Genomic DNA, 21,780 nt, shown 5'->3' with positions numbered 1-21,780 from the left:
ATGACTGCCTTCTTATTGAGTCCTCACCTGGTAGAGAGACGGGAAGGAGCAAGCTCTGGTGTCTCTTCTTATAAAAGCACTAATCCTCTCACAAGGGCCCCACCCTCATAACCTCATCTAAACCTGATTAACTCCCAAAGGCCCATCTTCACATGTCATCACATTGGGGATTAAGGCTTTAACATATAAACTGGGGGCAATTCAGTTCATAGCAATTGGCTTACCTGGTTCTCAGACCTTTGTACTCAGACTGGAACTACACCATCAGCTCTCTTGGGTCTTCAACTTTCAGATCTTGGGATTTTTTTTCCTTCATAATCACATGAGCCAATTCCTTATAATAAATCTCTTTCTATAGATATATTCATCCTATTTCCCTGGAGAACCCTGACTAATACATAAAGTATGTTTTTTACAAGAAATTTACTTCAAATGTAATGATACAGTTACGTTGAAAGTAAAAGAATGGAAAAGCCATACCATGCAAATGTCAAAGGAAAACTAGAGTCGATTTATTAATATCAGACATATTAAAAGTCATACCAAATAAAATTACTAAGGAGCACTACTAAGTGAAAAAAGGGTCAGTTGACCAAAATAATGTAATAATTTTAAATGTATAAGCACAAACAACAGAACTTTAAAATACATGACGTAAAAATGATAAAACTGAAAGGAAAAATAAATTCACACTTATAATTGGATCCTTCAACATTCCTCTCTGTAACTGATAGAACTATTAGACAAAATATCAGCAAGGATTTAGAAGAACTATACAGCACTATCAATCGCTTGGGTCTAATAGACATTATACAACACTCCATTCAACAACAGGAAAATACACATTCTTACCAAGTGCGGATGGAGCTTTCACCAAGATAAACCATATATTATGTCTCAAAATAAACCTTAACAAACTTAAAAGGAATTAAATCATACAAAGTATGCTCTCTGACCATAATGGAATTAAATAAGGAATAAATGGAAGAAAGTAAAAAGAAATATCCTCAAACACCTGGACATTAAATAACAATTCTAAATAATCCATGGGTCAAAGATGAGGTCTTAAGAAAGTATTTCTACGCAAATAAAAATTAAAATACCACATATTGAAACTAGTACTGTTTGGCTAAATAGAGGCATATTTATAACATTAAGTGCTTATATTAGAAAAAAAGAAATGCCTCAAATTAATAATTTAAGTTTCCACCTAAAGAAATTAGAAAAAAAAGAACAAAGTTAACCTAAAGCAAGAAGAAGGAAGGGTTAATAATAAAAATAATAAATATAAAAGCATACATTAATAAAATTGAAAACATAATAATTGAGAAAATTAATGACACTATAAATAGTTCTTTAAAAGGTTCAATAAAATTGACAAGCCTCAAATGAGACTGAGCAAGAAAAATCAATATGACAATGTTATAATTAGAAATAAAAATGGACTATCACTATAAACCCTATATTACCCTTTTATTATCATTATTAATTCTATTATTCTATTTTTAAAAAATAAGTAAATACTACAAACTGCTCTATGTACTTAAACTGGCTAATCTGTTTTAAATGGAACGATTACTTGAAGAGAATTTCTCCTGATTGAAAAATATCCATAGGCTCAAAACTCACCCAAGGTGAAATAGATAACTGAAAAATCATATAACCACTTACAAAATTGAATTCATGGTTAAACTCCTCTGAAGAAATGCTCTTCAGGCCCAGGTAGTTTTACTAGCAAATTCTAGCAAACATTTAAGAAGAAATAACACCAATTTTACAAAATAAAAAATAAAAGGGAGGAAACACTTCCCAGCTTATTTTATGAGAGCAGCACACCCTAATAACAAAACCAGATATAGAAAGTACAAGGGGGAAAAAAATTACAAATATTTTACATGAACAAGGAGACAGACATCCTCAACAAATATTAGCAAACTGAATACACCATGATCAAATGGGGGTTTATTGTGAGAATGCAAGTTTGATCAAACACTCAAAAATCAATCAATGGAGTTCACCATTTAACAGTTTAAAGAAGACAAACAACATGATTATATCAATTGATGAAGAAAACACATTTGAGAAAATTCAACACCCGTTCATAATAAAAAATTCTTAGCAAACTAGGAATAGAAGTGAACTTTGTCAATCTGATGAGAGAGATTGACAAAAATCTTGCAGCTAACATCGTACTTAGTGGTGAGAGATTGAATCCTAAGTTTGGGAACAAGATAAGGATGTCCATCTTTACTACTCCTGTTCCTCATTAAATAGAAATTCTACCCAAGGTAATAAGGCCAGAAATAGAAATAAAAAATATGGAAGAGAGAGGAAGAAATGAAACTGTCCCTATTCACAGATGATATGATTGTTGACAGATAATTTCAAGATATCTACAAAGGACCCTTTAGAAATAATAAGTGAGTTTCAAGGTTGCATAGTACAAGGTCAGCACACAAAAATCAATTGTATTTCCGTATACTACTGAACAATTGGAAACCTAAATTGTTTTTAAAAAGTAACATTTACAATAGTGCCTTCCCAGATTATACTTAGGCATATAAATCTTATAAAATATGGATAGGATTTATATACTGAAAACTACAAAATGTTGATGAAAGTGATCAGAGAAGACCTGAAAGAGTAGAGAAAAACCATGTTCCTGGATTGGAAGTCTCAAAAGAGTAAAGATGTCAGTTTTTTCCCCAAATAATTTATATATTTAACATAATCACTATCAAAGCCCCAGCAGGAGTTTTACAGATATAGACAAAAATACATGAACTTTATATGAAAAGTCATGGGAACTAGAATAGTCAGAGCAATTAAAAGAAAAAAAAGAATAACACTGGAGAAATCACTGTACTTGATTTTAACACTTTGAAAAGCTACAGCAATAAAGACCAGTGTGGTAATTGTGAAGGGATGGACACATTAAGCAAAACAATATAATAGCCTAGAAATAGAAACACACTAATATGGCTAACTGATTTTTTTTTTCATTTATAACAACCTTATAGAGATATAATTCAAGTAGCATAATATTCACCCATTTAAGGTATATACAGTTTAGTGATGTTTAGTGTATTCACAAACTTGTATAACAATCACTAAAATCTAATTTTAGAACATTTTCACCACCTTAGAAAGATCCCTATGCCCATTAGCAGTCACTCCTCATTTCCTTCTTTCCCAGCTCTGGTAACCACTACTCTACTTTCTGTCTCTATAGCTGTGAATATTCTAGACATTTCATATAAATGGAATCATACAGTATGTGGCCTTGAGTTTAAAGGGAAGTAGGTGTGGCTGCAAAGGGCACATGAAGGATCCTGGTTGTGATAAGAATGTTTTGTATCTTGACTGTGTCAGTGTCAGTATCCTGGTTGTGACTTTGTACTATAGTTTTGCAAGGTGTTATCCTTACAGGCAACCAGGTAAAGGGTACATGGTATACTATTATATATTATCTCTATGTTATTTCTTACAACTGAATGTGAATCTACACTTATCTCAAGATAAAACATTTGTTTAAAAAGAAAAAAGAAAGAAAGAAACAACTGCATGGCCTAAAAGGCTGAACTGGATTTCTCAACCTTGGCATTGACCTTTTAAACTGGATAATTCTTTCTTGTGGGGGTTGTCCTGTGCCTTATAGGAGGTTTAGCAGTATCTTTGGCCTCTACCCACTAGATGCCAGTAGCACTCGCTTGGTAATGACAACCAAAAAGGTGGCCAGACATTGCCAAATGTCCCCTGAGGGGTAAAATTGCCTCAGTTGAAAACCGTTGTGTTGATACTGTTATTGATCTTTTACTTCAGTGCTAATATTATGAAGTACTTTCCTTAATACATTTTCCTCGTGACAAAATTTTGAAAAACATTAAAACTCATATACAGCAAAGAATGATAGACACTTTCGTCCTTGTGAGCGTATCTTTGCGTTAACTCTCCATACCTTAGCATATTAGCTAATTTGTTTCCATGTTCTCTCAGACATTTTATTCTATAATGAAGGCTGAATACCATAAATTGTTCACAGTACCTGTTTTTAGATTCCCAATGCTTATTTACCATATAGGAAAATGTTCTAATTCTCCAAGAATAATGATGATATAGTTTCAAATCTATTTATAGAGAAGGCTATGGCAACAACAATAGAAAAAAATCTATGCCCAATATATTGCTCATTATATGTCATCAAGGTAGTTCAACATAGCTTCATAATCTAGCAGAGGGACTCTTCACTAATTACATTGAATAAGTAATAAATATTATAAAATATCAAGAAAGAAGAAGAATTACATTAGAAAAGTATTGTGTCTAAAGTAAGAACAGCAAAGGTTGTTGATTAAGCAATAAAGGTTATTGATTAACATGAATTGTTGGAAAGGAGGGGTGTCTTCTTGGTTCCTATATCCCTTTCTTTATATTTCTCTTATCACACTTCTCATATTATTTAAACGTATTGTATACATTTAAATTAGAGTTTGGCAAACTATGTCTTATTGGTCAAATCTGGCCTACCACTTGTTTTTCTAAATAATGTTATCTGGGACACAGCCATGCCCATTCATTTACATATTGTCTATTTTTGCTTTTGTGTTACAATGGCAGAGTTTAGCTGTTGCAACAGAGACTGGCCCAGAAAGCCTAAAACATTTGCTATCTAGCTTTTTACAAAAAAAAGTTGGCAATGCCCATGTAAACTATAAACAAATTCTGACTAGAATATTAGACTACAAATTCTTTGGGAAAGAAGGAGCCGAGCCATATCATTCATTTGTTTCTTCTTCATATTTGACTCATATACAGAAATGCAAATGATGTTTATTAAGTGAAAGAAGAAAAAACAATTTGAAGAAAGGGGAAGAGGAAGAGGAAGAAAAGTTGGAAAGTATAAAGGATTCAGGAAAAAAGAAAAGACTCATGTAAGAAAAAAACTAATTAACTGACTGGCTAGAGCAAGGAGCAACATCTAGAATGTAGTAGGAGATGAAGAAAATTAAACAAAGTGGGGAAAGCTATCATGATTAGTCTTAAACCTTCTAATAGAAATTTTAGTTACCATAAGTAGCAGTACAGTTTCCCTGCCAGGACTTGCCTTAAAAGGCAGCTGGCTGAGGGGAAGCTGACTATGACTCAGAAGGAAAATCACAATGTGTGTGTGCATTGAGCTAAGAGCAAAAGGGACCTGTTTTCCTGTCTCTACTCACGTACCTGCCAGGAATAAAGGCATACCACTTGTTCTCTAACACCTTGTTTATAATACAGATAAAGAAAGCGGTATCAATCTGAAGGCAGGGCACTAAATCAAAAAATATTAAAGATCTCTTGCATCTTTAATGTTTACGGTTCTAGTCAGTAAGGCTCTGGATTCACTTTAGTATGCTGGTGGTTTCTCTAGTGTACTTTTGAAACGTTGTGTTCTACTTCATTTAACTTCCCTTCTTTTCATTATCCTAACTGGAGCCTGTTTTTTTGTTGTTTTTTTTTTAAGAATGGCTAAAATTTATTTATTTAACTTTTTTTTTTTGAATTTTTGCATTTTATTTTATTTATTTTTTTATACAGCGGGTTCTTATTAGTCATCCATTTTGTACACATCAGTGTATACATGTCAATCCCAATCTCCCAATTCATCACACCACCACCCCCACCCCCCACCACTTTCCCCCCATGGTGTCCATACGTTTGTTCTCTACATCTGTGTCTCAATTTCTGCCCTGCAAACTGGTGCATCTGTACCATTTTTCTATGTTCCACATATATGCGTTAATATAGAATATTTGTTTTTCTCTTTCTGACTTACTTAACTCTGTTTGACAGTCTCTAGATTCATCTACGTCTCTTTAGATGACCCAATTTCGTTCCTTTTTATGGCTGAGTAATATTCCATTGTATATATGTACCACTTCTTTATCCATTCGTCTGTTGCTGGGCATTTAGGTTGCTTCCATGACCTGGCTATTGTAAATAGTGCTGCAATGAACATTGGGGTGCATGTTTCTTTTTGAATTATGGTTTTCTCTGGCTGGGTATATGCCCAGTAGTGGGATTGCTGGGTCATATGGTAATTCTATTTTTAGTTTTTTAAGGAACCTCCATACTGTTCTCCATAGTGGCTGTATCAATTTACACTCCCACCAACAGTGCAAGAGGGTTCCCTTTTCTCCACATCCTCTCCAGCATGTGTTGTTTGTAGATTTTCTGATGATGCCCATTTTCTAACTGGTGTGAGGTGATACCTCATTGTAGTTTTGATTTGCATTTCTCTAATAATTAGTGATGTTGAGCAGCTTTTCATGTGCTTCTTGGCCATCGGTATGTCCTCTTTGGCGAAATGTCTATTTAGGTCTTCTGCCCATTTTTGGATTGGGCTGTTTGTTTTTTTAATATTGAGCTGCATGAGCTGTTAATATATTTTGGAGATTAACCCTTTGTCCATTGATACATTTGCAAATATTTTCTCCCATTCTGAGGGTTGTCTTTTAGTCTTGTGTGTAGTTTCCTTTGCTTTGCAAAAGCTTTGAAGTTTCATTAGGTCCCATTTGTTTATTTTTGCTTTTACTTCCATTACTCTAGGAGGTGGATCAAAAAAAATCTTGCTGTGATTTATGTCAAAGAGTGTCCTTCCTATGTTTTCCTCTAAGAGTTTTATAGTGCCCGGTCTTACATTTAGGTCTCGAATCCATTTTGAGTTTATTTTTGTGTATGGTGTTAGGGAGTGTTCTAATTTCATTCTTTTACATGTAGCTGTCCAGTTTTCCCAGCACCACTTATTGAAGAGACTGTCTTTTCTCCATTGTATATCCTTGCCTCCTTTGTCATAGATTAGTTGGCCATAGGTGTGTGGGTTTATCTCTGGGCTTTCTATCCTGTTCCATTGATCTATATTTCTGTTTTTGTGCCAGTACCATATTGTCTTGATTACTGTAGCTTTGTAGTATACTCTGAAGTCAGGGAGTCTGATTCCTCCAGGTCTGTTTTTTTTCCCTCAAGACTGCTTTGGCTATTCGGGGTCTTTTGTGTCTCCATACAAATTTTAAGATTTTTGGTTCTAGTTCTGTAAAAAATGCCATTGGTAATTTGATAGAGATTGCATTGAATCTGTAGATTGCTTTGGGTAGTATAGTCATTTTCACAATGTTGATTCTTCCAATCCAAGAACATGGTATATCTCTCCATCTGTTTGTATCATCTTTAATTTCTTTCATCAGTGTCTTATAGTTTTCTGCATACAAGTCTTTTGTCTCCCTAGGTAGGTTTATTCTTAGGTATTTTATTCTTTTTCTTGCAATGGTAAATGGGAGTGTTTCCTTAATTTCTCTTTCAGATTTTTCATTATTAGTGTATAGGAATGCAAGAGATTTCTGTGCATTAATTTTGTATCCTGCTACTTTACCAAATTCATTGATTAGCTCTAGTAGTTTTCTGGTAGCATCTTTAGGATTCTCTATGTATAGTATCATGTCATCTGCAAACAGTGACAGTTTTACTTCTTCTTTTCCAATTTGTATTTCTTTTACTTCTTTTTCTTCTCTGATTGCCATGGCTAGGACTTGCAAAACTATGCTGAATAATACTGGTGAGAGTGGACATCCTTGTCTTGTTCCTGATCTTAGTGGAAATGGTTTCAGCTTTTCACCATTGAGACTAATGTTTGCTGTGGGTTTGTCATATATGGCCTTTATTATGTTGAGGTAGGTTCCCTCTGTGCCCACTTTCTAGAGAGTTTTTATCATAAATCGGTGTTGAATTTTGTCAAAAGCTTTTTTGGCATCTATTAAGATGATCATATAGTTTTAATTCTTCATTTGTTAATATGGTGTATCACATTGATTGATTTGCATATATTGAAGAATCCTTGCATCCCTGGGATAAATCCCACTTGATCATGGTGTATGATCCTTTTAATGTGTTGTTGGATTCTATTTGCTAGTATTTTATTGAGGGTTTTTACATCTATATTCATCAGTGATATTGGTCTGTAATTTTCTTTCTTTGTAGTATCTTTGTCTGGTTTTGGTATCAGGGTAATGGTGGCAGTGTAGAATGAATTTGGGAGTGTTCCTTCCTCTGCAGTTCTTTGGAAGAGTTTGAGAAGGATGGGTGTTAGCTCTTCTCTAAATGTTTGATAGAATTCACCTGTGAAGCCATCTGGTCCTGGACTTTTGTTTGTTGGAAGATTTTTAATCACAGTTTCAATTTCATTCCTTATGATTGGTGTGTTCATATTTTCTATTTCTTCTTGGTTCAGTCTTGGAAGGTTACACCTTTCTAAGAATTTGTCCATTTCCGCCAGGTTGTCCATTTTGTTGGCATAGAGTTGCTTGTAGTAGTCTCTTAGGATGCTTTGTATTTCTGCGGTGTCTGTTGTAACTTCTCCTTTTTCATTTCTAATTTCATTGATTTGAGTCCTCTCCCTCTTCTTCTTGATGAGTCTGGCTAATGGTTTATCAATTTTGTTTATCTCCTCAAAGAACCAGCTTTTAGTTTTATTGATCTTTGCTATTGTTTTCTTTGTTTCTATTTCATTTATTTCTGCTCTGATCTTTATGATTTCTTTCCTTCTGCTAACTTTGGGTTTTGTTTGTTCTTCTTTCTCTAGTTCCTTTATGTGTAAGGTTAGATTGTTTATTTGAGATGTTTCTTGTTTCTTGAGATAGGCTTGTATTGCTGTTAACTTGCCTCTTTGAACTGCTTTTGCTGCATCCCATAGGTTTTGGATCGTTGTGTTTTCATTGTCCGTTTTGGATCATTGTGTTTTCATTGTCATTTGTCTCTAGGTATTTTTTGATTTCCTCTTTGATCTCTTCAGTGATATCTTGGTTATTTAGTAACGTATTGTTTGGCCTCCATGTATTTGTGATTTTTACGTTTTTTCCCCTGTAATTGATTTCTAATCTCATAGCATTGTGGTCAGAAAAGATGCTTGATATGATTCCAATTTTCTTAAATTTACTGCGGCTTGATTCGTGACCCAAGATGTGATCTATCCTGGAGAATGTTCCATGCGCACTTGAGAAGAAAGTGTAATATGCTGTTTTTGGATGGAATGTCCTATAAATATCAATTAAATTTATCTGATCTATTGTGTCATTTAAAGAATGTGTTTCCTTATTAATTTTCTGTTTGGATGATCTGTCCATTGGTGTAAGTGAGGTGTTAAAGTCCCCCACTATGATTGTGTTACTGTCAATTTCCTCTTGTAGAACTGTTAGCAGTTGCCTTATGTATTGAGGTGCTCCTATGTTGGGTGCATATATATTTATAATTGTTATATCTTCTTCTTGGATTGATCCCTTGATCAGTATGTAGTGTCCTTCCTTGTCTCTTGTAACAGTCTTTATTTTAAAGTCTATTTTATCTGATATGAGTATTGTTACTCCAGCTTTCTTTTGATTTACATTTGCATGGAATATCTTTTTCCATCCCCTCACTTTCAGTCTGAATGTGTCCCTAGGTCTGAAGTGGGTCTCTTGTAGATAGCATATATATGGGTCTTGTTTTTGTATCCATTCAGCAAGCCTGTGTCTTTTGGTTGGAGCATTTAATCCATTCACATTTAAGGTAATTATCGATATGTATGTTCCTATGACCATTTTCTTAATTGTTTTGTTCTTGTTTTTGGAGTTCCTTTTCTTCTCTTGTTTTTCCCACTTAGAGAAGTTCCTTTAGTATTTGTTGTAGAGCTGGTTTGGTGGTGCTGAATTCTCTTAGCTTTTGCTTGTCTGTAAAACTTTTGATTTCTCCATTGAATCTGAATGAGATCCTTGCTGGGTAGAGTAATCTTGGTTGTAGGTTCTTCCCTTTCATCACTTTAAATATGTCATGCCACTCCCTTCTGGCTTGTAGAGTTTCTGCTGAGAAATCAGCTGTTAACGTTATGGGAGTTCCCTTGTATGTTATTTGTCGTTTTTCCCTTGCTGCTTTCAATAATTTTTCTTTGTCTTGAATTTTTGCCAATTTGATTACTATGTGCCTCGGCGTGTTTCTCCTTCGGTTTATCCTGTATGGGACTCTCTGCACTTCCTGGACTTGGGTGGCTATATCCTTTCCCATGTTAGGGAAGTTTTTGACTATAATCTCTTCAAACATTTTCTTGGGTCCTTTCTCTCTCTCTTCTCCTTCTGGGACCCCTATAATGTGAATGTTGTTGCATTTAATGTTGTCCCAGAGGCCTCTTAGGCTGTCTTCATTTCTTTTCATAGTTTTTTCTTTATTCTCTTCTGCAGCATTGAATTCCACCATTCTGTCTTCCAGGTCACTTATCCGTTCTTCTGCCTCAGTTATTCTGCTATTGATTACTTCTAGTGTATTTTTCATTTCAGTTATTGTGTTGTTCATCTCTGTTTGTTTGTTCTTTAATTCTTCTAGGTCTGTGTTAAACATTTCTTGCATCTTCTCGATCTTTGCCTCCATTGTTTTTCCGAGGTCCTGGATCATCTTCACTCTCATTATTCTGAATTCTTTTTCTGGAAGGTTGCCTATCTCCACTTCATTTAAGTTTTTTTCTGGGGTTTTATCTTGTTCCTGCATTTGGTACATAGCCCTCTGCCTTTTCATTTTGTCTATCTTTCTGTGAATGTGGTTTTTGTTCCACAGGCTGCAGCATTGTAGTTCTTCTTGCCTCTGCTCTGGAGCCTGTTAAATTGATTCCATTCCATGGATTCCTAGTTCCATTTGGAGTTCTGTTTCCCTCAGCATGATGACTAACCTGGGCCTAAAGCCCAATGCCCTCTATCCCGACTAAGCCTACTTCAGTCTTCTCCCTGGGAGCTGCACTCAACAGCATATATTTTAATAATATAATTAAGCTGAGTTTTGTTCCTGGTATCCCTTCTGACCCTAGCTCATCAGTGTCAGAGACACTGATTTTTGAAAGCAATAGCTGCTACCTGAATTAAATCACCTTTACTTGGCTTTCTGGTTTCAGAAAACTAAGTTTTAATTTGTAGGATTTTGGACTTATTGAATTTCAGAAGCCCAACCCTTATAGATATGCAACAGAAAAGCATATAACTAACTAATGAAGTCATCGAGTAACTAAATGAATAAATAACCTAAGAGGTGTGGAAATAAAATCATATCACTAAGGTTTAAGGTCTGACAAACATGACTTGTTTAGGTAATTTAAGCTCATATGCTCCACTGCAATGTGCTTCCTAAAAGATGAAAGTCCAGATATATATAGAATCAAGATACCTTAAAGATAGCTAATATGCTAGTATAATTTGAATATGAAGAAATTGAAAGAAAATTATTAAAAATAACTTGGCTGATGGGCAAGTGAGTAGCCTAGGAAGGTATAGATCATGCTATTGATTCCTAGTCCAAAAATCATCCCATTAACAGACAGACACTATCAGGTGAATGAATGGAACTGAGTTGGTTACAAAGAATGGCCTTAGAAGCTTTAGACCACTTTCCTTGTGCTCAAGAATTGCCATATGATGATGGATCCTAGTTAAACTGGCTCTAGATATCTGGAATTTTAAAAAGAGAGTGATCGATCATATGATTAGCTTAGTTCCACTCCCTAATCTCCCTAATTTAACGTCAACTGATAAGTAACTTTAATTAAAACCAAGTTGTAAACTTCAAACTCTGAGATTTTTTTTTTACCTGACAATGGCTAGTGTCTAAATGATGACATAGTAAAGAAAATGTAAATCTTATAATGATAGATAAATACTTAGAAGGTTTTGGCAGAAGTTATTCAACACTTTAATAGTTAAGCTATAGTTCTGGCATTTTTGTTATCATTAACTTGAGTAGTTTCCAAAAAAGCTTTTTTTCTTTATCATTTTTTTTGCAGGTCCATTTTACTAATGTTTTACTAATTTCATCAAAAATTAGTGTTTTACTAATTTCATCAAAAATTAGTAAGTAATGAACTGTAGAACAGCCCATTTCAGGACCTCTGCAAGGCTTCTGGGAAATGAAGTAATGCCAGTACTTTCATGTCATGTCGTCCCCCCACCCAAGGAGAAGTTCCCATTAGGAGTTTGCTATAGCAGCCTAGCAGTGAACTCTACACTGGAGCATTCATAAATTGACACTAGGGCTTGGTATTTTCAGATATGTACTAAATAGAGTTAGCTTTTCTTTTTGCCTATCTAGTTTGAATTCTCAGTCTCTTTTCTTTACTCTTTCTTTTGTGCTTAATTGGCTTCCCTGCACTCTTCAAGGGGATGGAGTTTTGTGAAAATAACTCATGGAAATGTGGTTGGGTGTATAGCTCATCCATTCATTAACTTGGCAAGTATACAATGATAACCTACTCTAGGCAAGACAACAATTAATTAGATAAAATATTGCTACTCAGGTAATGAACTTATTCCATGGAGCTGAGCAGCTCACAAAGAATGGCCTTAGAATTCACTGGGGAATTCTACCAAACATACAAAGAAGAACTCATACCTATCCTGCTCAAACTCTTCCAAAAGACTGAAGGGGGTGGGGGGGAATACTCCCAAAGTCATTCTATGAAGCCACCATCACCCTGATACCAAAACCAGACAAAGACACTACAAAAAAAGTAAATTACAGCCCAGTATCTCTGATGAATATAGAAGCAAAAATCTTCAACAAAATAGCAAACAATCCAACAACACATAAGAAGGATCATATACCATGATCAAGTTGGATTCATTCCAGGGTCACAAGTATGGTTCAACATAAGCAAATTAATCAATGTGATACACCACATCAACAAAAAAGGAAAGACAAAAAAACAAACACATGATCCTCTCAATTGATGCAGTAATAGCATTTGATTGATAAAATTCAACATCTATTCATGATAAAAACTCTCACCAAAATGGGTATAGAGGGAATATATCTCAGCATAATAAAAGCCTTTTAAGACAAACCCATTATATATTACTTAAGGATGAAAAGCTGAAAGACTTCCAGCTGAATTCTGGAACAAGAAAAGAATGCCCACTCTCACCATTTCTATTCAACATAGTATTGGAAGTCCTAGCCACAGCAGTCAAACAAGAAATAAAAGGTATCCAGATTGGAAGGGAAGAGGTAAAATTGTCACTGTATGCAGATGACATAATAACCTATATAGAAAATCCTAAAGACTCCACACAAAAACTATTAGAACTGATAAATGAATTCATCAAGGTAGCAGTATACAAGATCAATATACAGAAATCTGTTGTATTTCTTTACACTAATAATGAAATATCAGAAAGAGAAAGTAAAAAAAAAAAAAAAATCCCATTTAAAATAGCATCGAAAAAACACCTAGGAATAAACCTTACCAAGGATGTGAAAGACTTACTTATACACTGAAAACTATAAAACATTTATAAAGGAAATTGAAGGATGATACAAAGAAATGGAAATATATCCCATGCTCTTGGATTGGAAGAATTAATATTGTTAAAATGGCCATACTACCCAAAGCAATTTACAGATTTAATGTGATCCCTATCAAATTACTCACGATATTTTTCACAGAGCTCAAACAAATAATCAAAATTTATATGGAACCAGAAAAGATCCAGAATTGCCAAAGCAATTATGAGGAAAAAGAACAAAGGTGGAGGTATAACCCTTCCAGACTCTAGACAATATTACAAAACTACAGTAACCAAAACAGCGTGGTATTGGCACAAAAACAGACATAGATCAATGGAACAGAATAGAGAGCCAAGAAATAAACCCACACACCTATGGTCAATTAATCTATGACAAAAGGGGCAAGAATATAAAATGGAGAAAACACAATTTCTTCAGCAAGCAGTGCTGGGAAAGCTGGATAGCCTCGTGTAAATCAATGAAGTTAGAACACTCCCTCACAGCATACACAAAAATAAATTAAAAATGGCTTAAAGACTTAAGTGTAAGACATGGCACCATAAAACTCCTAGAAGAGAACATAGGCAAAGCATTCTGGGACATAAATCGTAGCAATATCTTAGATCAGTCTCTCAAGGCAAAAGAAATAAAAGCAAATGTAAACAAATGGGACCTAATCAAACTTATAAGCTTTTGCACAGCCAAGGAAACCATAAGCAAAAAGAAAAGACCACCTATGGACTGGGAGAAGATATTTGCAAACAATGTGACCAACAAGGGGTTAATTTCCAAAATACATGAACAGCTCATATAATTCAATATAAAAAAACAATAAAAAAATGGGCAGAAACCTAAATATACATTTCTCCAAAGAAGACATGCAGCTGACCAACAGGAACATGAAAAGATGCTCAATGTTGCTAATTAGTAGGGAAATGCCAATCAAAACTACAATGAAGTATCATCTCACACAAGTCAGAATGGCCGTCATCAAAAGTCTACAAATAATAAATGCTGGAGAGGGTGTCAAGAAAAGGGAACCCTCATCCACTGTTGGAGGGAATGTAAATTGGTGCAGCCACTATGGAAAACAGTCTGGAAGTTCTTTCGAAAGCTAAAATTAGAGCTACCATATGACCCAGCTGTCCCACTCCTGAGCATATATCCGCAAAAGACGAAAACTAATTCAAAAAGATACATGCACCCCAACGTTCATAGCAGCACTGTTCACAATAGTCAAGACATGGAAGCAACCTAAATGTCCATCAACTGATAAATTGATAAAGAAGATGTGGTATATATATACACAATGGAATATTACTCAGCCATAAAAAGGAATGAAATAATGCCATTTGCAACAACATGGATGGACCTAGAGATTATCATACTAAGTGGAGTCAGGCAGAGAAAGACAAATATTATATAATATCATCACTATATGTGGCATCTGAAAAAAATACAAATAACTTATTTACAAAACAGAAACAGACTCACAAACATGTAAAACAAACTTATGGTTACCAAAAGGGAAAGGGGAGGAGGAAGGAAAAATTAGGAGTATGAGATTAAGAGATACACACCACAATATATAAAACAGATGGGCTCAAGGACTTGCTGTATGTACATGGAACTGTATTCAATGTCTTGTAATAACCTATATTCGAAAATAATCTGAAGCTGTATATCTGAAACTAACACAATATTGTAAATTGACTATAGTTATGTAAATAAAAATAAAACCAAATAAAATAAACCAAAAAGAAAAAAATAAGAATGGCCTCAGAAGCTTCATAATAATTTCCTTGTGCTCAAGAACACAATGGGTGTTCCCATATGACAATGGGTCCCAGTCAACTAGGCTCTGGATATCTGGAACTTTTTAAAAGGGATCTTACCATCAGGTTAGTTCCACTAGGGTAATCTCCTTAATTTCAGATCAACTGATTAGTAACCTTAATTACCTCTGCAAAATCCTCTTTTCTGGGACTTCCCTGGTGATCCAGTGATTATGACTTCACCTTCCAATGCAGGGGGTGCAGGTTCAATCCCTGGTCGGGGAGCTAAGAACCCACATGGCTTATGGGCAAAAAACCAAAACATAAAACAGAAGCAATATTGTAACAAATTCAATAAAGAGTTTAAAAATGGTCCACGTTAAAAAAAAAAAAAAAATCCCCTTTTCCATGTAAAAGGATTTTGCTTTTAATTTAAGAGACATTAGGGTACCATGGTGGAAATCTTAGAAACGTCACCAAATACAGCTGGTGAGCCCTGCCCATCCCTGGGCAACTGCAAATTCTTGATAGTTTCTAGGGAGCAACCCTGACACAGTATTTCACATCCTGCTCTCGTTTTGAATCCTGATTCTGCTTATAGCGTCAGGCATGTGCACCTGAATAATGCAGTTAGGCGTGCTCGGTGGATCCATCTGCGGATCATCATTTTATATTCTGCACTCGCATTCACCAATCAACTACAGATTTGAAATAACAAGGATAATGTTTAAAACCCTCTTTGCAAATTCATTCAGCCTTGAATTTATATACTCGCCATTGTACTCTCTACAGGCACTTAAAATTAATCATTCACTACATGTATACCCACTGGAAAATAACAAGACTGAGCCAGAAGAAAGCTATAAGCACAGTTTTAGGCAATGAGTTTGAAATAGTGGGCAATCAAGGACAAAGGTTTTTTTCCAGAGGTGCTGGAAGAGTCTTTGAGTTCTCACTTTTAGGAGAGGCATCTAGTTGACAGTAGAGAACCTGGCTGACAGGTAATGACCAGGCTGTATTCCCTACCAGCACAAAACAATGTGGACAAAATCCATTCCTGCTAGGTAGAGGTTTTTCGAGTGGCTAGCCCTTAATGCGCCTGGCTCCAGGAAAAGTGCCCAAAGTGTATCCATGTGTTAGGTCAGGTCATCCAGAAAGAAAACCTGAGCCAAGGATTCAAGTGCAAGTGATTTATTAAGGCAGCACCCCCAGGAGAAAATGTTAATGGAGTTCAGAATGGGGAGGGAAGAGAACCAAGGAAAGGAGCCGTGTCAGGTGAAATTCCAGGCTCAGCCTGTGGAACATAATTTGCAAGTCAGTTTGTCATGTCTCAAGGCAAAGGAACTAGGGTTTGTATCTTTTCACCAAACAAACAAACAGTCTGTAACTCCACGGAGATATAATCTCCCAGGCATTTCCAGCTAGCTCCCCACAAAAGCAAAGTTGCTCCAATAACCCTAGGGCAATCCTTTGAGAGATGTTTGGAGGAAAACATACAGCAGGTGGAGCACGCGTCTTGGGTAAAGGGGATTGTAGGATCCGGCCAAGGTACCAACTGGGGGCCATTATGTATCTTATTTCTGTAGGTCTCTGGGAAAATGCTCATCTATGTCCTGCAATCCTATCTCTTGCCTCCATGACTCTTCCTGGCTGTTCCTCCGAGAGTCACCCTATTGCTTGTGTGGACTTTTAGGCGGGGAAGTGAGAAAGACATGGACCGAGACAGGAACCAGCGTTGCAAGTTACCACAACTAGTATAAATAGAAAGAGGTACCAAGGGATTCTGGCTCCGCGGACAAGCTCCTCCACAAACATCATTATGTTTATTAATGAGCTGTTGTGGATGTTTTCTAAAGACTAGTGGCGACAAAGTGCTTTGGAAGGCAGTGTGTTGTGGCAGATGAGAGAGCATGGGCTTCGGATACGGTAGCGCCCGTGACCTCTGCCCCTGGCGTTACTCCCCGATGGGTCTCTTACATGGCACAAAGGATTTTACAGGTGTGAGTAAGGTTACTAATTTGGTGACCTTAATATGGGGAGATTATCCAGGTGGGTCAAACTGATCCGGGTGATTCCTCTCAGAGCCTCCTGGTAAGATCCCAGCATACCTAACGCATTGATTTCAGCCCAAGCAAAGAACTACAGTTGAGGCCACCCTGAACATCTGACCTACAGAACTGTAAGAAAATAAATGGGTGCTTTTTGAAGATGCTAAAGTTGTGGTAATTTGTAAAGCAGTAACAGAATACTAATATGCTCAGTCCAAATTCTAACATTGTTACTGCCAAAGTGCTGTAACTATATATTAGTTTCCTGAGGCCGCTCTGAAACAAAGTACCACAAACCTGGTGAGTTAAAGCAACAGAAATTTAATTTCTCATAGGTTTAGAGGCCTATGGTCTGAAATCCTATCACTGGGCCAAAATCAAAATGTCAGTAGGACTGTACTCCCTCTGGGGACTCTAAGGGAATCCGTCCCTTTACCTCTTCTCTTCTGGTAGCTGTTGGAATTTCTTGCTTGTGGCTGCATCACTCCAATCTCTGCCTCCAGCTTTACATTGCCTCATCCTCCTCTGTATTTTTCCCCCACCCCTTGTGTGTGTAAAATCTCCATCTGCCTCCCTTTTATAAGGATACATGTCATTGTATTTAGGGCCCATCTGGATAATCCAGAATAACTGCCCCATCTCAAGATTCTTAACTTAATCACATCATATCTACAAAGATCTTCCCCCTTCCCTTCCCTTCCCTTCCCTCCTTCTTTTGCTAAATAAAGTAACATTAATAGATTCTGGAGATTAGGCTGTGGTATCTTTGGGGGGAGCCATTTTTAAGTTTTATCACACACTGTGAGCAGTCATTCGTTGTTATCTCTGGATTTCGGTTTCCTCATTGAAGAAATGGGGCTGAACATGACCATTTCAAGGGGTTAGTGTAGCAAGAACTAAAATAACGTGTATAAAACATCTACCATAGTGCCTAGAACAGGGTTGACATCCAATGAAGGATAATTATTATTTTTTCCAGAAAAGCTACGATCCGTGGGGACACAGGTATTTGAAAATCCAAGGTGAAAAAAATTAGGATCTTCTAACATAAAGATAGGAGCTCATCTTTCTTTAATCTTTTTGATGCTAGAAATTGTCCATTTATCAGCTGTGTCTGTTTTAGAGAATTGTCAAATGACTGCTGTCTTACTACCATTATAATTCAATTGGATTCCACTTTAACTCTGCAAATGTTCACTCATTCTGCTATGTGCAAGGAACTCTGCTGTTCACCAGGACATGCATATCTAAGCAGGACACAATCTGTGATTTAGTCAGCCTCACAATCCAGCAGGGGAACAAGAGTTTTCCATAAATACTTGCTTCATAGAGCACATACTATACCCTAAGTCAGTTGAATATTAATTTAGGTATTCCCCATTTTATGAGGTTTACATCCAAACTTGAAAGCAAATACCATCAACAACAAAAAACAAGTACAAAAGTGTTAGAATTTTTAGATTTATGGTCAATGAGACGACGCTATGACATAGTAATCATGCATTTTTTTGCATGCGAATTTTCTATAACTTTACAAATACGCATGGTTCTAAGGAAAATCCACATAATAAAGATTTGAAAATAATCACAATCACTTGTTTAATTTACCAGCTATCTAAGCCAAGCCTGCATGCCCCTGTGTTTCACTGGGGATGCCTTGGGCTGACTGGAAATCATAAAGAAACAACTGGCTCCTGGACTCTCACTGGGTCCTTGGAAATATTTTGTGAAAATTCAGGCATCGTCAATAACATGAATACTTCTGAAATAATTTTTTTTGCTTTAAATATTTTTGTCATAAAACTGTACTTGTGGTATTGCTGTCTATGTTGGCAGTAGTGTTTTAAGTCAACGGAATTTCCTATAAAACAAAACAAAAAGACAGTGACTCACTCATCTGTTTAAAGCAGACAAAACATTAGATAAAATAGCAGAAATTGTTCCAAGGTTTCGTTTTCCCTTTCTTCTCTCTCTGTTTCTTTTCTTTCTTCTACCTCTTCTTTTGTTTTTTGTCCATTTAGACTTCTGCAATTAAATTTGCCTTAGTTTGGTGATACATTAAGGTTAACTGTCTCTGTTAACCCTCAAAATATTCCAATGTGGTCTTCCCTCTCCCATCATCATCTGGTGCTCCATAGACATAAATATAACATAGCATATAGGGACTGGGAAGAAAATGCAATAAAATTAAAATTTATGCAGAGATTTTGTTGTTGTAGAAATCTTTATCTTTTACAAGGGAGGCCAACTGCCAGCAAAAGCAACTGGCGAAATAGCATACAAGCTGGTAAGGTGTTGGATATTAATATTTGAACTATGATTCTTTGAATCTGGTGAGATGGAAATACTTTAACTTATCTTCCCCATGCTAGGTTAACACCTCATGAAACAGACCTGAATAACAGTATATTTCAATGCTCAAAAAGATTCTTTATATATTTGTGGGATGATGCAGCTTCCAAGTACAATATTTTTGGAACCATATTGTTAAGCAAATTATTAGATTGATATAGTAGAATTTCAAAGCCACGTATATTATTCTGCTTGATTTGCGACTTCCACAATACAAGCCATTCAGAGGATATAGAAAGAGAAGTTTAAGAAAGACCAGCTTCTTTCTAACTTCAGTGTGGGTAGAGTAAATTATGCTTTCCCTTTTGAAAAATGAAAGAAAAAATCAGAAACACTTTGTTATTGTTACTACTCCCTGTCTAGGCATAAATTCAGGATACCAGATGAGCATCTATGATCTGACAAGGAAGTAGCAATTTGGCGGCCTTAAGCATGTCTGTATGTCCTGTCATTTTAAAAGTGCCCCGCACATTTTGCTCACCACTACAACCAGTTTATGGGTTAATGATGATAAAAGAAGGGCTTGTTCTGGGCTAGGAACAAACATAGAATCAAAAAAGACCTGATTCTCATTAAAGAGCCCCCTCACAGATTTCAGGCTCCCCTCCTTTGCCCTGCCTTTTGTACCTAGCCCCACCTGTCAGGATGTCAGGTAAGAGCAGGGTTGAAAGAGTATGATTAGAGATGTCAAAATTCATTTTGCCAGATGTTTTTCTTTTGTTAACAGGTGTCATTTTCCCAGAGGAGGAAAATGTCTTGCAATTCATTCACTTTGTTTCTCATTTATTTGAATAAAGTTGCTTGACGTAATAGTTAAATAACGCAGATTTGCTAGTCAATATCATTATAAAATATGATTCTACGTTAAATAAACCAACAATAAAAGTGCATATTATACATCTGAAAAATGTGAAGAATTAGCTCTCATTGACTCCAACCAGACATTAAAATCTGTTTTTATAGGCTAGAGCCCATGAGCTTCCCTGGCCTACATCTAGCAGGGGCAAACTTCTAAAACTTTCAGGATGGGAGAAAATCACCCACATACACTTCAGAAAGTGTTATTACTTCCACTCTAATTTAAGGAGTAAGCAGACCCCTGGGTTTTGACGAATTCACCTCTGCAACATGTTACAAAAGAAGAAGAGAGAAAAAGGCATGGGATCCACATCTGACTCACATCTCACTGTGCAGTCCTGCCAACAGGAGAACAGATTCAGTGCCACAGGCGCGGCACATTACTGCTCTCTGTCCTCTCTCAAACACTAGCATCTAAAAGCATGCTCAATAGTCATCAGATTTCCCAGGTCAGTTTACAAAGAAAAAGAGAAAATATTGCCACCAAAGCTTTGGATCTGGGTACTTGCTACAACAGTGAATTTCTGAAGGTGACAGGTTACATAATGAGTTTGCAGTTAGGACTGCACCTGGCCCTGGAAGGTTGCCATGCCATGAACAGAGAATATCAGCTCACTTGCACTGGTGAACAACAGACCAGCGCTGCCTTTGCACACTTGATAAGCTGTTCTTGTTATTAGGAACACTGATTCAGCTGTTCCAGCTGTAGATGCTATTGTTTGTTCTCTCTTATTTGCTCACCATATATAATGATTTCCTCAGATATGCAAGAGTACTTGGGCTTTGCTTTTATTTAGAAACTGTTTTTCTTTCGTACGTGAGTGATTGCCGAGCATTCAATTATAGCTGAATTTGAAATGGTTAGGATCCAATTCTAATTGATTTCATTGTAAATCAATAGAGTTTCTAATCAAGCAAAAGAGCTGTCTGAAGTTCAATGCTGAATGACTAGTTAAGTCCCTACCATTTTTACTTATGCCTAAATCAATACGTAGTATTTTATTTCATTTTTGACGGGATCTTTTTGTGTCTGGAACTGAGGCATTTACAGCCATTTGTTGACATTAGAATGTGTATTATTTTGTAAACCTGTGCATTCCAGGCCAGATAGAAGCACTTGAAATGCAAAAATGACAAACAAAAGAAGTACTCAGGAATCTTTTTAAATCTAAGGAACATTTTTGTAGAGGAGGAGAACGAACCCAGCAGCTATTTGACATTAGATGTTCAGACTGCCAGTTTATGGTGGGTAAGGGAGGTTAAGTGTTATATTTTTTTAATACATAATGTCATGCTTACAGAGCATCACTGCACAGAGGGCGAGGCTTCAGAAGATAGCCAGACAAACCAGTTGTTAAGAGGGAGGCTGACTGGCTGCCTTGCTAAAGATAAATCTTTCCTCTTCCAAATATTCTGAAAAAAAAAGT

This window comes from Balaenoptera physalus, assembly GCF_965194825.1.
Source record: "Balaenoptera physalus genome assembly, chromosome: 3".
Classification (NCBI taxonomy): domain Eukaryota; kingdom Metazoa; phylum Chordata; class Mammalia; order Artiodactyla; family Balaenopteridae; genus Balaenoptera; species Balaenoptera physalus.
Note: the sequence above shows the minus strand (reverse complement) of the source record.